Here is an 18,687-nt window from a genome sequence, read left to right on the forward strand (position 1 = left end):
GTACACACATACTCAGACACACACACTTAAAAATACCAAAGACATCCTGAGGGAGATTTTAATATATGCAACAAATGGAGAATTTGCATGACAAATATAAAAAGAAATGAAGAAGCTATAACGATCTTATAAAGAATTTTTTTTAATTTTAAATAATTTTTTAAAATAATACAAATAGTACAAAACAAGAGACTAAGAAAACTAGCAGGGAAATTAAAACAAAGAGCAAAACAAAGACATCTCAGAACAAAATATATTGAATTTTTTTGAAATTAAAAATTCAATGAGCTGGTAATAACTTATTGTACAAATGAGAGAATAATATTAGTAAGTTGGAAGGTGGAAACGCCACAGAGAGAGTTAAAGAAACAAAAATATAAAGAAAGAATTGGAGACACAGAAGTTAAAATGACAAATCTGTATATAATTGAAATTCAAGGAAGAAGTGAAAAGAAAGATAAAGAGGTGACATTTGAAGTGGTAATGGATAATAATATTTTAGAAAAAAGAAAGCAAGATCCCCCCACCTGTGAATTCCAAGAAGATTAAAAAGAAAGAGAGAGAATAATTGTGTCATAGTGAAACTGCAAAAGACTCAGGACAAGGCTAAGGAGATAACTAAGACTAAATCTTAAAGGTAACCAGAAGCAAAAGACATATTGTGTTAAGAAGAAAAAACATAAATATGCTGCATCAGACTTTTGGTAAAAGAATATTGAAATATATTGGAAGCTCAACAAATTTCCTTAAATCTCAAATGTCACCCTATTGCTCAATATCAGCTAACCAATCACTTAAGATGGAGGGTTAAATGAAAGCATCTTCAGATGAACAAAAATCAGCCCATTAATCAGAAACCATCAATGAATAGCCACAGAAGGAATTACACTATGGAAAGAATAAAATTAAAGTGGAAGAAGATAAGAAAGGCCAATGAATACAATATGCAGTTGGGAGGGCATTGGTGAAGCAAGTGAATAATGATAAAAATCAGTAATAACTAATTGGAAGTTAAAATTAGAGAAAAATATTGGAGATATTGGATTTAAAGCATTAGTAAAGAAAAGAATACAGAAAGAGCACCAGAGCTATGGCAGAGGGAAAGACCCAGGTCGGAAAATCTCCACCTGGGTTCTTTGTCCAGGGATATATAGGCCCGTCTTCTTAGGCAATGTGAATGAGCCATTCCATTCATGAAACTGCCCAGACCTAGGAAACTTACATGAAATTGTCCAGGCCTAGGACCAGGGTCCAAGTTGAGCCCTGAATGAGTGACCTCCGTATTAAGGCCATTCTCATTCTCTTCATTCCGAAGTTGTGTGTGCCAAGGAGGGCAGCTTAACAGGAATGGGTACCAGGAAATAAGGGGAAGAAGAGGTGGCTGGACAGCAGCACTGGCTGCTCCCGCTTTCCCTCAGCTTTCTGGAGGCCTGTGAGCTTTGGCTGAGCTCGCGCCTCGAAGCCACACTTGGTTCTCCGGCCTCCGGCATCCCGCTGCACCAATACCCCGAGCGGCCACGCAGAAGGCGAGGCAGGGCCTACCGAGCCGCTGGCGCTGCCCAAACCAGTGTGCCACCAGAGGTGGAGTGAAGGACTAACTCATCTGAGCAGCGTGCATAGGGTCTTCAATCAACCTTGTGGTAGAGGGGGCTGGCCTGACTCTTTAAATGTATTTGAGAGTAACAAGAAGATTGAAAAAGAATTCATTCCACAGGGTTATTCAGCCCCAGAATGAACAAAGTAGATCTCAGTTGATGACCTTGAGAGAGAATGCCATACAAAAAGTTTAAAATATATTAGGTGAATTGAGTAAGAGATCGTTCAAGTCAGAAAAAGCTGTCAGAATCATGATTGGCAACTGAAATTATTTCAGCTTTGTTAATTTATTAATCAAATCTATATTGAGTATCTACATACACAGATTACCTTTGCAATAGTTATCAATGTTAAAGGCGATAACTGAAACATGTATTTGGCAAAACTTGTTTATAAGCTCATGATTATAAACCAGGCCATTTTCAGTCTTACAGAGGTTGACTTAGAATCCCTATTACAGATCATTATATGATTAGAATACTGTGTGATGTGTGTAGCAGAGGCATAAGGGTGGAAGATTAGGGAAGTGTCTTGCAGAATTAAGATCCTGGAGCACTATAGTTGTGCAATTAAGCATTTATAAGTAAATGATTGCATGGGTGATATTTAAGCTAAGGCAGGAGAAAGGAAGACGAGTTTTGGTAGCTGAATAAAGTTTAAGAGGCACAAACAACAGTGCCGAGAGGAAAGAAAGAAAGATAATATCTTGGGGGAATGAAGCCACATTCAGCAAAATCCGACCCCAGAAGCACAAGAAAAGTGTAGAGAGAGAAGCTTGTGTAAGACAGGTTAGGTACCTGAAAGGTTCTCATCACAGAGTGATTTGATTAGATTTCTTTTTCCAAACCTGGCTGTGACGTGCAGGGTGGAGACTGGCAAAGGGGGTGAGAGTCCTGTTAGGACACTGTCTCATTTGATGAAGACAGTGGCCAGAACTAAAGCAGAATTGGCTGTGGGGGTGGAGAGAAATGATGGATTTAAAGGATTTTAGGGGATTACACTGTCAGAGTGAATGAGTTCTCCAAGGAGTTTATACATAAGAAAATATTTTTATGCTCTTCTGATAATCCCCTAACATCTTACAAGACAAACCAGGTGGCTTATTGCATATTTTCTGAACACATTCAGCTTTTTCCTGTTGCACAGCCCCCTCCAATCTCACTGCTCTAATTCTCTTCTCTTCTCCAATACCATTTCTGTAAACGCTGGCCTCTGTGCAGCAGTATTCTTGGAATCTTTTGTGATCTCAGTTTTCCAAAATATATAATCTAATATGTCCACTAAATCTTTAGAAATTCCTTTTTTTGCATTTACCACATACTGTCTGCTATAGTGGGTATTGTGAATCTTATATGGACATATAAGATTCAGCTGTGATTTAAGGTTAAAGAAATATCAAATATGAGTTGCTTCCCCCTAAAATACTTGACATACTGTCTTGTTCATTAAAGACTCAGTAATAATAATACCCTGTATTAATCCAGAAATGTTTCATTAAATATTGACTTGAAATTGTTTTAATAAAATATTACATCAATTTTAAAACCCTTCAAATATATGAACGATTTTAAAACCAAGCCCAGAACAGGCAATTGGTTATCAATATAAGCTGTTATTATCACACCACTCAGTTACACTTGGTTCTTCAGACTGTGCCTCAACACCCCCGGGTTGAGATGCAGTTTTTAATTATTAATTTCAGTTTTATTATCATACATGTTGTCTAAGACTAATAAATTTTAAAACAAAGTAGGCGTTCTAAAGATATGTAGGTTGATCATGATACTATTGCCTGTGATGATATTTATGAATCTTATAAAATAACCAAAAATAAAAAATCATTCAGTAGAGCTGAAAGAATAGGGAAAATGAAATTAAAACATAAGGAGGATTAATAACTTATTATTTTACACCTTCCAGATTATAAGGGGAGAAAGGCAAGTTGTATAAATACTTTTTTTGTTGCTTCTGAATCAGTGTGCCTCCTTACTGGTGGGCCAATAGAAAATGTTGAAGAAACACTTGGCCCTTGTTTGGCTTCTGGAGATTGAGGATAGGTGTGTTGGATCAGAGTTACAGGGTGAGTTCCACTAATCTCTTTAAACCCCACTGAAAAATCAAGTCCATCTATCAGTTCCCTGAGCCAGGGCTGAGCTCCTGTAAGTCATCTATCACAACTTTGGAATCTGGTTGAAAATGCTGGCTGCTGGAGTAGTGCCTTCATGGTATAACAACTTTACCTACATCATAATCACAGAAATGGAGGTGGGAGGGGAATGACCAGGTTTAAAAAAAAAAAAAACAAAACTTGTTTTTTACTTCATGTCCCTTACTGAGACAAAGGGCAGTAGTAGTAACCATACATATAATCTCCTTTCTTCTACCGAAAAATCAAGTACAGAGTTTTGATTTCATGGTAGTCAACTCTGGCATTTTAAATTTTTACTGAGAAGGCTACCTTGCCTTTGTTTGTAGGCACACTGAAGTTATAGAATCTCTTTTAAAAAGAGAAAGATAATATGGAAACTCTTTTTCATAAAACTGGTGTTCAGTTGAAGGGCGAGCAACCCCACCATAAAATTCAATTTGTGCATCTGCTTCCTTGGAGGAATAATCACTTGGCCTCCTCCTAGGAAACTCAACAAAAGATACAAATTTTCCTCCTCGAACTAGGGGTCACTGTTAGATATATGTTACGCAGTTTTGCCAATTTCATAACAATCGTTTTGTAAAAGATAAAGATTCTGAATATTTACATAGCATTGTTTTCTTCACTTTTAAATTAGGTCAAATGCCATCCCCCCCAAAGAAAAACATGTAGACAATATACTTAACTATCTTTTAATTAGTTACTCAGTTTAGCAAGAAAATCTCTAATCTTGCAGTTTTCCTCTAAGACATTGGGTCTGAAATATTATCATTGAAGAAGTCAAGATGTAAGCTCCAAATTGGTCCTCTTTGCTACTTTTTAATCACTCTGTTAAAACATTTTGGGAAGAAGAATATTAATATTTATGAACCAAATTTGTTCTGGAAACTGATAGAGTTGTTTTTTTTTTTGTCTAGGTAAATAGAATTGTGAGATTGATCATCAGTTTAATAATTATTTTACAGATATCTAAAACATAGCTTCAAGTTCTGATTCTGGAAATCAGATAAACTCAGACACAGCTCGATTAACAGCGAACCTAAACAAGAGGCTTAGAATATTTTGAAAATAAAACAGAAAAAAAAAAGAAAGACAATTCCTTTGGGGAGACTGATTTGGTGATCTTTAACATCCAACCAAAAAGTCCCTTAAAGCAAACCTGTGTTTCAAATCTGCGTTTTCCCTTAAAGCAAACCTGAGGTTTTTCACATCTCTTTTGCCACTTGTCTTTTGGCTAGTGCTCGGTAGTTATTAGCAATCACACCTCTATACTTCTTTATAAAGGGAATAATTATGTCTATCAGCCTATCCTCTCTATCTGTTACATAAATCTCTAATTTTTCCAGTCTTTATAATTAATATTTTCAAATTTACAGTAAAATGGAAAGACTAGTACTACAAACACTTCTTTCTCTTTGTATATTTCATATGTACTTATAATTTGCCATATGTAGTATGTACACTTTCCCTTCTGTCCATCTGTCTCTCTTTCTCTACCTGTCTCTCCCTGTGTTTCTCTCAAATATTTCTCAACATTTGAAGTTGCAAATAGCCACCTATATACTTCAGTGTGCATTTCCTAAGAGCAAGGCCTTTCCTTACATATCTATAAAACTACTATTACATACAAGGGATTAATATCAATGTGGCAATTATCTAATATACAGTTCTTATATAACTTTTTCTCAAAAGTATCTCAAAAAATATGCCTTACATAGTTGTGCATACGGATGTCTGAGTGTGTGTACACGTGTGCATGCGCACATGTGTGTATGTATAACCTGGACTTCTTCAAGAAGGAAGCATTGCATTTGATTAAATTTTATTCAAACACAACTTTAAGATACCATGAGTGAAGATAAATCATAATAATTAGAGTTCAATGACTTCACAAATTTTACATGAGTGACCAAAAGGTGATTTACAGAAAATACTGAAGTTTGCTTTCTTCTGAGACCTAGAAGATGTGAAGAAAATCCAAGTGCTATAGTAACTGTTCTTTCTGATTTGATAATTATTGTTGTTTAATTTAGTATTCACACCAAGAGTTACAGAGAAACTAGTAATGTCATCATTATGAATATCCAAGAGACAATTAGCAGATACAATTTTTGTAAATTGAAGTGTCAGCGATATCATTACATTTTATTAAACCACTATTTTATCCTAAAATTTTCAGGAAAAAAGTGATTCTCGTATAGATACAAGAATGAACATTTGTTAAAAATTACATTCAATGAGGAAAGCAGGTAGATGTCATTACTTGTTCAAAAGAGAATATGAAGAACAGACATATTAATAGAATATTAAAATAAATGTACATTGAGAAGCAATTTTTTTCCTGGGAGGGATAAGCCTGGACAGGACAGATTTTACGTGTCTACATATAAGAAGTATTTTACCTTGCTATCCGTTATCCATAATATATAAGGTTGTAAAATAACTTCCATAAATAAGAGTCTGAACCCTGAAGATTTTTTCTCTAGAGTCTAGACAATGCATAATTTTTCCTTGACGCACATACTTTTTACTGTATCTTTATTAATACCTGTCCCACAATGTAAAATTATTACAATTATGACTACATTACCAATTAGAGGAATAGCACTGATATGTCATTTGAATTATTATGATGTACTTGTCTAATCGAACGATTCCTTAACAAGAGTTTATTAATTATAAATATTCAAATATCTAAAATAGAGTTACCAGCAGCTTCACTGGGAAATGTGCTAAAAATATTTACTTATACAAATATGATAGGATTTAGTTGTTAGAAATACAATGGCAAAGATTAAAAACGATTTAAGTTTCTCAATATGTATTCTCAAAAACCCTTTATAAAATTGTGTAAAAGCTTAAAATCCTCCCAGAAGCATAAAAATATACCTATCTCATTACCCTCCCCTGAATCTTGGAATTATCCATTTTTAAAAGTACGCTAATATGAGAGCTGAAAAGGCTACCTAATGTTCTTAATTGAGTCTTTTTCAGGATAACTGCTAAAATTATCCAGCTGCTTTTATGATTTTTACTCATACTCTCAAATATTTCTTCACTTTTAAATTGGGTCAAAGCCCCCAAACAAAATATATAGACAACATACGTAATTATTTTAATTACATACATAATTATCTTACTTTTTCAAATAAAGACTTACTGATTTTGGACACATGATTAAATGAACATATCTTGGCTTATAAAATATTCAGGAAAGGCAAAGCACAGACATAATAATTATTTTAATGTGTTTTCTTAGTTATTTTGAAAAAGTTAAAACTGATCCAAATTCTCTTATTCATTCTCTGAAACTTCAATTTTTCCCCCAGTATTTGTTTTTTTTCCTTAATCTACTTATCTGTGCATCTAGGTACCTAGTCTACCATTTGACTAATAGTCCATTTTAAAATAAATATTTCTGGAATGGATGAAAGAGACAAGTCAGCTTCTATTATGATATGTGGTTTCTCATTGCTTAGTTCATGTGTGTAAATGTGGCCAAAGTTTATCCTTGCTTTATTTGCTTCAGTTCTGTTTATCCTCTGTCCTAATAAAATCCAGCTTTTCTCACATCAAATTTTATTGGTTAAAATCTTATCAATCCTGGGTCTGTGGGATATCCGAACACCAGAACTTTGAGCTTTGTATCATCTCTTCATTGCATCTGATATCATACTCTTTTTAGCATCAGTGAACTAGATCCCTAAAATCCAACTGATGCACCAAGGAGATGAATTTCAGTAACAAGCTAGTTTGCTTCTGAATTACAGATACTCTATGTAGCTTGGCCACATCAGATGTGAATTTAGCAGTCAGTTAAACTATGTGATGGCAATTTCCTTCTGTCCTCAATGATGAGAAGGACTTTCTGTGTTAATTTTGAGTGAGAAAATAGTAGATGTATACATAAAATTAATTGCTGCATATTTTCTACAAGTGTCACATTGACAAATAATCCTTGACATTTCAATGTATGACTTAGCTTATGGAGCTATGTTGTGTTTTTACAGAATGGAAATATGGGGACAGAATTTCTGTTCAGGAAGATATGGCATTTGAGAAAAAAATATTCTCTCCATAGAGCCTGTACTTTATCATTAGCTCTGGTGGGGGGGGCGGGGGAACAGTCCTTATGAATGTCAGCATGCTCATTGACCCACAGTAAATTGCTTGGGTACATAATGGCACTTTCAATTACTCTCAAACCTAATGTCCAATTATTTGTAGGGGAACAAGAGTGGATCTGATCATTACAGATATAACTCACTATAAAAGTCACTTTGTAAACAGTTTCACAACCATGAAAAATAAACTAACAGAAAACATCATTATAAAATCCATTTTTTAAAAAAAGAAACACATAATTCAGACTAAATATCTCCAACTAAACATCATCCCACAGAGAAAAGGAAAGCACTCTTAATTATAATAGAGAAGAATGTTATTACCTGAGTCATTGCCTGAAAAATCCCAACAAATGTGAAATCTCTTCCTTAACTTCATCTTTTTTTTCTAAAACCAGTTTACCAGTATTTTATTAGTTATTTCTATTAACTTAAATTTGGCATAACATTGCTCCTTCTGTATTTTGAGTTCCCACTTAGCAAACTGCAACTTAGCGTGCAAACAATCACAAATCTTACAAAGAGTATATTCTTATAACAAGTAGCTGAGTTTCAATCAATCACTGCTGCCAAGTTTCAGCCTGTCATTGGGTACCAATTCATCATTCATGTTTACTAGAGGCAAATTCCAAGCTGTAACCAATCAAGCTGTTTCTGTAGTAATTTCCTTTTTCTATCAATAAATACTGTCTACCCATATTACTAGCTAGAGCTCTCTGAACCTCTATTGGTGCAGGGTGCTGTCTGATTCATGAATTCTTCTTTGCTTTAGTAAAATATGTTAATTTTAATTTTAATTTGTCTAATGTTTTTCTTTTAGCACTCCTATTGTTTGGGATAAAACTAGCTGTTTCATTTTTCAGTACTTCTTTTCACAGGAAATTCAAGTCTACACTTTTCTAAGAGGTAACAGTACAAGTCTCTCCCTTGGTGGGTAAGTGATAAAATGTATCTTAAATTAACAGATATCTTGAGGCCCTTGTAGCCAAAACATGAGGTAAAAGCTTTTAAAATGTTGATAAAAAATACTTCAAAGAGGGCATAGAATATTTAAAAATATAAATAGATCTCAAGGAAAGGTGATTATAAATAGCCTTACAAGTTCTAGAGCTGGAAAGGAGCTTAAAGGAAGGAGGAATATGAGGAAAGAGATACATGGAAAGAGAAGTAATGAAAGATTGAATAAAACAGATTGGAGGAATAATTGTGAAGGAGTCAACTAAAATAACAGAATAAAATAAAATAGTAAGAGTTAGGCAGAATCACATATTGGAAATGCACATGGCACATAAAAGGGAAAGAGAAAGTCACTAAGAGAAAAGGAGGAAGAAAATAAAACAACTAAAGGAAAATTTCAAAAAAGGATACCAAGAGAGATAAATGATCACTTGAAAAACTATCTGGCATTTATTCATCTTTTGCCATAGTAATTATCTGCCAAGCTGAAATTGCAGTATTCCACTGTGATTTCCTTTAATAGAGTCGGCCAGGTGCATTATCTGTAAGCATTCTCATTCAGAAGAAAAATTAGCCAATCATGGATCTGGATGTGAATTTAAGGGACAAGAATAGGTATAAAGCTCTCCTAATGATATTTATGCAGTGATCCAATCAAAATTGCATAAATTACTGAATGCAATTGCCAGGAAAAGGGGTTAAATTTAATACAGCTAGACAGCTGAGCAGCTGCTTTCATGATTTAAATAAAAACAAGCTGAAACTCTTGCTGTCAGCTCAGTGATATATGACTTGTAATGGGATGTTTCCAACCTTCACTTCCATATGGCTGCCTACACTTTAGGTAATGCTCCCTGCCTCCAGTGCAACCAACTTTTCAGAAAACATCTGGGTCCCATTCCTGTTCTATTAGTTACGATGTTGCCTCCTACAAACACAAATTATTCATTGGACAATATCCCTTCACTTCAGGATCAAATTAGGGAGTTTCATTGATAATTTTATCATGTTTACAGCCGGAGATACTATATGCAAACATGGCACATATTCAATCCACAAAATTCCTTTATGCAGTGTTCATATGAATATAGAGAATATATTTAAGATGAAAAGTGAATTTTAATGGTTGGAATATTAAAAACAAAAAAGGCAAACAAGGCTATGCCTAGCAGGGTGGAGTTTTTTTCTTGCTGCTCTGTCACCATTTTATACTAGAAACTTCTCTCTAGGTGAACTAGAAGTTCACCTCTTCTAATAAGGTATTTGCTACTGCAGAATTCAAGATATATTAGATACCATACCCTACAGGGAATAAAGAAAAAGTCTCTTGATACATGGTACTTTGAAATTGTGCCTCCGATTGTTAATTTGTAACTCCCAACAATAGTCAAATCTAAATCTTACTTATCATTTTTAATTCATTAAACCTAAATCAGTAACTTTCACAATTTACTTTAATTCCTCACTTTAAAACAGTACCTACCCATAGGCACATACTGTTTTATCCCCATTAAAAAAACTACAATGACTGAAAAACAGAAAAGGAGGATGATGAGGAGAAGCAGCAATAGAAACAGCAGCAGCAAAAGGAGGAAAAAAAGACAAAAGTTGTCCATTTCTACAAAGAGTAGAAAGGCACTTAGGTTTTCTCTGTTACAGTTATAAGATTATTGTTACTCTGAAAAATTCAAGGTCAAAAATTTGTCCATAAAGACAATGGAGGAGTTCACCTTCTGGCTAAAAAGCTTTATGCAACTTTTCAAACTTGGCCTGGCAGGGGGAGCCAGGAGGAGGTGCCCTCTTCACCCCAGACATGCACAGCCAGGGCACTGCACTTTCTGAAGGGAGTTCCAGCCAAAGACTCAGGCTCCCCTGGAGGGTCATGTTCTCTGACATATTAACATTTCTAATCCTGACAACTTCATTCCTGGGTCTCTTTATCTGAAGCTTTGAGCTTTAGGTATCAGAGGTCTTTTCAGGTATCTGTGCAGAAACCTCCTATGAGGGTGGGGAGAAGAGACGAAAACCTTGAAAATATTTTTTCCCATTCTGACATGGTACTTCTCATCCTGGCCTCTCTCCTTTGCTCTCTCCCACCTTCCCCACCCAAAGTCTTTTCATCAGGACATCCACAACAATGACAAACCCCTACATCTGTGCTCATCCCTGTGACTTTCAACCTGCATGTCATTCTATGGGGGAAAACGGAATCCCTTTTTCCCACGTTAGACTCTTGTTTACACCACCACACCATGAAAAGCTTAACTCTATCACTTTGGCTCGAAGTTTTAATCAGGTATTCCAATACAGTGCTGCTCAGCTCTCTCTCCCAGTTTAGCTGAATCCTGGATCATAATAATGAGCCATATTACTCAGAGCATCACAAAAAATAGAGTGGTCTTATTAGCTTATCATTAATTCCTGACTATATCAGTTTGATGATTATAGCTGGGCAAACAGCAGCAGAACAGGAACATGATCCTGATACCTCCTCTTGCACTGGGAAGCTTGTTGAACTTCTAACTTTTTGTCCATTTGGTTTTACAATCAAATTCTAAAAATAGGATAGTTTGATGAACTCTGCTTCTACTGTTATCTCTCACCATGCCGGTAATGTAGTAAGCCGACGTACACTTTCTCGGTTCTCAGTATTATCCACCTCTCTGAAGGCACTGATCGAATTGGCATCTCTCATATCATGCATTTTCTTTGAAGTCCCCTTTTGTATGTGACTTAATGCAAATTTCACATTATATTTTATAGTGTCAGTTTGTTTCTCATAAAAATGAGGTGTTAAACATCACTCAAATTTATAAGGTGTATGTCAGCATTTATTCAACCCCATAGTGTAATGAATGAACCTAGTCAACTGACTTGTACATTTCATTTTGCAAAGCAAAGTGGAGCCATTCAGGCCTGGATTCAGATCACAGATCTTCTAGGCATTACTAAATAGTCTGTGAGAATAATGCTACCTTCCTTGTAGGATTCTGTGAAAGTGAAATGAAATAAAGTGATTTTTCAGCACTTCTCTTTCCTTTGCACTTCTTTTTTTTTTTTTTTTTTTTTGGTAGAGTGCCACAGCATTATAGCTCACAGTAACCTCCAACCCTTGGGTTTAAACGATTCTCTTGCCTCAGCCTCCCAAGTAACTGGGACTACAGGCGCCTGCCACAATACCCAACTATTTTTTGGTTGCAGTTGTCATTGTTGTTGAGCAGGCCCAGGCCGGGCTCAAACCCACCAGCTTCAGTGGATGTGGCCAGTGCCCTACTCACTGAGCTACGGGCGCTGAGCCTCCTTTGCACTCCTTTTCATATGTAACTGGTAAAAAGCTTTGTGTCTCAAGTATAATGTAGTATTTTGGCCAAAGTAGCACCAATATGATAATCAAAAATAATGTAACAGTAAGTTTTATATTTATTACAGACACTTAGAAAAATGCCAAAAGGAATTTCTATACAGAAAATAAAAATGTACCTAAAACATTCTATAAAATGTTTTTATAGACATTCTATAAATATGTTCTATATTTATAGAACATATTTATGTCTATATATGTTATATATATATATATGTCTATATATGTTTCTATAGACATTCTATAAAATGTTATTTTTCCAGCTTTCTCCTGAAATTCATATTTGTCATATAATTGTATTTGCTTTGAAATTCTCTTAAAAGTTTTCCAAATTGATTTTTTTATTTCTCATGCTACCACTTACTAAATATTTTCTTCAACTATCGTACTAATCCTTTTAATGCAAAACATTTTTCCCTCCTTTTTTCATTACCCTTCTGCTGACTCTGTCCAGCAGTGGCCCAAGAACCTGGCTGCCAATGCCAGTCTGCTCCTCAGGAAGTGGAGGTGTTTTAAGAATTCTCACATGCACTAGGGTAATTGATTTTATAAAGCTAGGTGACTTGCACAAGGTCACAGATTGCCAAAGAGAAAGATCTATTTCCACTCCCCTTCTTCCTTCTCTCCATCTCCCCTTTTTTCCTACCCCAATTCTCTTTTTTTAGTAAATCAAACTGCCTTAATCACTTATCAACATATCAGAATACATGAGGCATTAAATATGAGTCTTGCACAATTGCTGGCTTGATGGATAAGAGTATTGGGGAAGAGCTAGGAGTGATCAGTTAATGAATGTAAAAATATTGTACAAAGAATAGAGTTCTGCCTTCATAATCTGAGATCTCTATGGTAAAATTTAAATAATGTGTGCTACACAGCCATGAATAAAACATCTGCCAATGAGTAGAATCTGCATCAAAGGAAGTTTTATATGACAAAATTGCTTCAATTACAATTCAACACTTCACTACACTATAAAAACATACAAATTACACCAATATTTAACTTGAAACATGAAAACACACGCTCACTCACACACACATACACACACACTCTTCCACATACACTAAACTAACCATCTGGTTTAATCTATCATGTAAGGAGGTAGTCCTAATATCCACAACTAGGAGAAAAGAAATTTAGGATGGAAGAATAAAACAGTTTGCAGAGTAAATAGAGATTACAAAATATCAAATGATGGTATAGATAAAATATTATACCATGTTTTCAGTCATAAACTCAGACTATTGCTGTAGAGAAGTAGCCACTTATTTTTGATTCAACCATTGCAAACAAGACAATAATTCTGTGAGAAAAATTGAAGACTTCAGAAAAGGAGAAAGGGCATTAATAGCCTTGAACATAGACACATGAGCATTTTACTTTTTTGTTTTGGACTGCTATTAGAAGTTTTATGAAAAACATATTAAAATCTATAGAGAAAAATAAATCTGTTTAAATTACCAGCTACAGCCAGGTATAGGAAACTCTAACCCGGCAGAGTGTAATGAACCACATTCTCTTCCTGGAATCATGGTGTATACCAGACAAGATCCAGACAAGAAAACACAGATCACTTTAGGGAGATTGGGAGAGCAATTAGAATATGGAAAACCAGTTCCAAAAGGCCATAGTGGAGAATAGGAGGTCCCATTCTCCCATTCAGGGCTGGACACCAACTCCCATTTTCTAAGCCTAAGAATACAGACTTTTTCTCTCCAGAAACTTCACTCTGGGAATAACTCCTGTTGCTTTTTTTCCAAGCAGGAATAACTGCATTGATATGTTAAATACCCTCATTTAGTCACTAATCAACACTGGAAGTCTGCCAACTCAAGGCCAAGTGCAACTCCCAAAAAAACAATATAAAAGCTCCTAGAGAAAAGATTCACAGGGGGCATTTCCCACTTGAGTCTCCCCCCTCTGCCAGAGGCTCTGGTGCCTTTCCTTCCTTCTATTCTGTTCTGTCTAATAAATCCTGACTTATCACCGATCTCTGTGGTCAGCAGGTTCATTCTTTGAATCTCCAAGACCAAGGACCTACTGCAGGAAGAAATTTTGGTAACACCAAGGACTGGGAAGAAGGGGAATGGTAAGCTGTTGCTCAATGGTTGCAGAGTTTTGTTTTGGGTGATAGAAAAGTGCTGAAATAGACAGTGGTGATGTTTATATAGCTTTGCAAACATACTCAGCAACATTGCTGAGTTGTACACTTAAAGTGTTCATTGAAGGTATGCTGAATTGTAAATTGTACAGTGAAAATAATCAAATTGATAAACTTCATGTTGTGTATATTTTTCAACAATTAAAGATAAAAAGTAATTATCTCTGCAAGCACCTGTCAAAAAGTTAAAAAGGAGCTAATACAATAAACAAAGTTATGGCCCTGGATTAAGTACAGCAGGAAATGGTGGTGCTAAATTAGACGTTAATAACAGCAATAGATTAACCATAGCATGAAGGTTTTGCTACCTAGGCTGCAAGACCTAAAGGAAGGAGAATGAGGTTACAGCATTAAGAAGCCAAAATTTTAGGAGGATTGGAACCACTGGAGAAGCTTTCCAAAGATGCTGAAAAGGAAATATAACCACCACTGAAGATGCTGCCCAAGAAAAGAATGGAAAATCCTCTGGCTTCTCCCTTCCTCCCAACCACCAACTTCCCACTGCTTGACTCCCTACAGAATTAAGAAGACAGTGACATGGAATGAGTTTTTAATAAATGCCATCTATGATCATTTAATGAGCATAGAAGGGAAGGCTGCTTGAAGAAAATGTTATTGTCAAATTATTGAGTGAATGATGATTTAAGACATCCTACATTATGCAAGCCAGTCCATCATGCTAGTCCTTCTATAGTGTTCTACCATTGCCTGGCTGAAGGGCCAGGTATAAGCCACTTTTGAGAGGTTAAGGACCCAAAGACAAAAAATTATTCCAAGAAGTGAGACAAAAGGAAAAGAGAATCTTGGTTCTATGTGGGAAATATGGTCTTTATTCCACCTGGGTGTAGGTGGGGTGAAATCCCTGACCCCACACATGGGTTATGGCAGATGGAGATTTAAATGATTAAGGGGGCAGGAATTGGCACATTCATTATTTCCTAGGTGGGACACGCACCTGATCCTTCCAGAACGGGTTGATTCTACTTGTGTAGGTCAGTACATCCAATTCTATGATCCCAATCTTTCTAATGTATAACAAAGAGGCAGGGTTATAGGAGTGGTGTCTCTTTGGCTGCTTCCTATGGAATGATGAGGCAGAGTGGACTACATGTATGGAAAAAGGGAAGAAGAGGAAGTGGCATTTACAGGAACATTCTTGCGTCTTCTGTCTGGACTGACGGGTCTCCATGCAGGGAGAGGATGTGAGTGGTTGCTTTGGGGCAACTGGTTAATAAATTGGGAGATGAGGATGAGGCAGAGAATTACTGACCCACAACTGATAATGAAAAATTATAATTAGTGGCCCTATCACAGATGATAACTAAGGAGGATGACAGACAGTAGGGGGTGGGAGCCCGGTGATGATACAATCGGGTGTACTGACCTGCCAAGGTAGAACTGACCCACATGGTAAGGATCAAGTGCATGTCCTACCCAGGAAATAATGAATCTGCCTGTCCCTGCCCCCTGACCCTTTACATCCCCATGGGTCATAGCCCACATGTGGAATTATTTCCCATTCAAGGATTTCACCCCACATGCACCCAGGTGGACAAAAGACCACAGAAGAGACTCTATTTTCCTTTTGTCCCACTTCTCAGAATAATCTTTCATCTTTGGGTCCCTAACCTCTCAACTTTCTAACCAGAAATGGTATAAATTTGGAAATGGAATTGGGAGGAATGTGGCTTACTGTCATGCATCCTTGAAAGAACAATTCACTTCTTGAGCATCTAGAATGATTATCAGGCACCAAGTATACTAGGCCATACTATTGTTTTAATCTTTTCCTTCATAGGAAATGTGAGAAGTATGCTCACTTCAGCAGCATAAATACTAAAATTGGAGTGATACAGAAAAGATTAGCAGGGCCTCAATGCAAGGATGACCTGCAAATTCATGAAGTGTTTCACAGTTTTAAAAGATGGAGCATTTACATTTTGTGTGTTTACCTGGATGGAGTTTAAACACATTCTTCTTAGGAAAGTATCTCAAGAATGGAAAACTATATCCAATGTACTCAATACTAATATGAAGCCAATATATAAACAACTACACAAAAGATAAAACACAAATATAGTCTGGCAAGGGAGAAGGGAGAAGAGGTAAGAGGGAGGGTAGAGGGCAATTTGCAGGATCTCATCTAATATGCACAGTGTGAAGGTGCTCAGTATACCCCTTGGGTGAAAGGCTCAACTACAACTTGAACTTTACCTTAGAATTTAAAACAATTTAACCTAAAATTTTTTACTGTCATATTAATCTGAAATAAAAGAAAGAAAATGTGAGATGTATTCCCCAACATAAAGTAAGTGTATGTATTATAGGGGGTAAAAAAGAAGCCAGGCAATGCAATTTGCAGGGTTCAAGCCCGAGATATGGAGTAAAAGAAGCAAAAGTCAGAAAATGGATTTGGATGCAAAAAAGCCAATAATACCCATATAGTATATACGGCTGCAGTGTGTGTTTGGGTGCATCTTAAAGGATTCTGATCAAATGTTATTATAAGGATTTCACCAAATTTTTAAACATATTTGAGAAGGTAAGTTTACAATAGTCACCTGAAACTTGGTCACTCACTATAGTCTTTGGAAAGGGGATTAAAATTAGTCCTTCCAGCCATTATTTTTTTTAACCATTGGCAAATTAATATTTATAAAATAAATCTTCTAATTTGAAGTTCATTATTGTCTTTCTCAAAAAAAAAAAAAGAGGCTTAGTTGTATCCTGGCCATCTTTAAGCGGCATACTCTGTGTGAAGATCTATTTTTCCCAAGGTTAGTGTCATATTTCTCTTTATATGTTCCTCATCTTCCTAACATGGCAAAAGTCCAAAATATCCTGATTGTTTACCTGATGATGGTTCAGTTCACCTGTACACTGGTCTAGTCTACATGCCAACAAGTTTCAAAATATTCCATCTAAGAGATAACTTTACAACACAGCTTTTAATGAAACACTTTAAAACCCATCCAACTCTTTTCTCTTTTACAGCATGAACTCTTAAAGTCTTTGCTCTATAACAGGGGTTGGCAATGCTTTTCTGAAAATAAAAAGTAAGTAAATATTCTGGAGTCAATGTTGTAGCCTTTGTAGGCATATGGGCTTTGCCGCAACTACTTCGATTCTGGCATCATAGTGCAAAGATAGCCAAAGACAATGTAAACAAATGGGAGTGGCCATATTTCAGTACAAATTTATCTACATATAAGTTTGAATTTTATATTATGTCATGTATCACATGTCACAAGACATTATTCCTCTTTTGACTTTTATTCTACTATTTAAACATGTAAAAACCATGCTTAGTTTGTAGGCAGTACAAAAACAAAAGCCTTGCTTCAGACTCCTGATTTACAACATAAGCTTTCTAAGATCTGGCCCACGCCTGCTTTTTCAGATTTGTCTTTCACCCTTCATGCCACGCTGATGGGTTAATTATGTTTGGACAGTTCTCTGAGCATATCATACCATTAGCTTCAAACTTCCTCTGTCTTGAATGACTCTACTTCTTTCTATGGATTCTGCAAATCCCTGCTCAAAGATCACCCACTCTGAGACTTTCACTTAGGCCTTTTGAGCTATTTTATCCAACAGTTCTCTTATAAACTCTCTTGACCTATAATAAATGTGTATATCTAACCACGACTCTCCCTGTATTAAAAATTTATGTACCTGTGTTTGTCTTTCCTGTTGATCCTTTGCTTTATGAAACAAAGACCTTGATTTAGTCATGTTTTCATCCCCAGAATTTTGTAAAATTTCTGGAGATTGGCAAATGCCTAATAAATATTTGTCCAGTGAAGGAATTGAGTGAATTAACACTCTATTCTATTTCTAAAATGGGACTCAACTCTTTGATTTATCAAGAAGTAACTACCATAAGCACTGAACTGTAAGGTTTCCTCATCTATCCACTAGTGAGTAAGTTTTGGTCACAGAATCATATATTGTCTTCAAATCGGATGTTAATCATAGGCGACTATGTATATGTCTATAGTAGGGGTCAGCAACACTTTTCTAGGGAAAAACACACCGTAAATATCATCGTCTTTGCAAGCCATAGGGTCTCTGCTACAACTACTCAATTCTGCCATCATAGTTCAAATTTAACCATAGACAATGTGAATAAGTGGGAGTGGCTATATTTCAATACAAATTTATATCCATTGAATTTTGAATTTTATATTATTTTATATGTCACACATCACAGATTATCATTCCTCTTAAGACACTGTTTAACCCCACTTGGTATGTCCAAGTATTCCTGGTGCCTGGTTCAATGATGGACACATTGAGTGAGTTGCTCTTTCAAAGGCTGCATGACAGTGGACCA

At 35.8% G+C, this 18,687-nt stretch overlaps 1 protein-coding gene and 1 non-coding gene across 2 annotated transcripts in view; one reads left to right on the forward strand and one right to left on the reverse strand.

Annotated features, from left to right (window-relative positions):
• The window catches only part of AGMO (alkylglycerol monooxygenase), a 315,086-nt gene that overhangs the window by 16,991 nt on the left and 279,408 nt on the right, over window positions 1-18,687 (reverse strand). The window lies entirely within an intron of this gene.
• On the forward strand, window positions 16,164-16,270 carry LOC111722098. The gene has a single exon (XR_002771041.1). It is a non-coding gene; the product is annotated as a U6 spliceosomal RNA (small nuclear RNA).

The sequence above is a fragment of the Otolemur garnettii genome, unplaced genomic scaffold (assembly GCF_000181295.1).
Source record: "Otolemur garnettii isolate 467f Iridium unplaced genomic scaffold, OtoGar3 scaffold00005, whole genome shotgun sequence".
In the NCBI taxonomy this organism is placed as follows: Eukaryota; Metazoa; Chordata; class Mammalia; order Primates; family Galagidae; genus Otolemur; species Otolemur garnettii.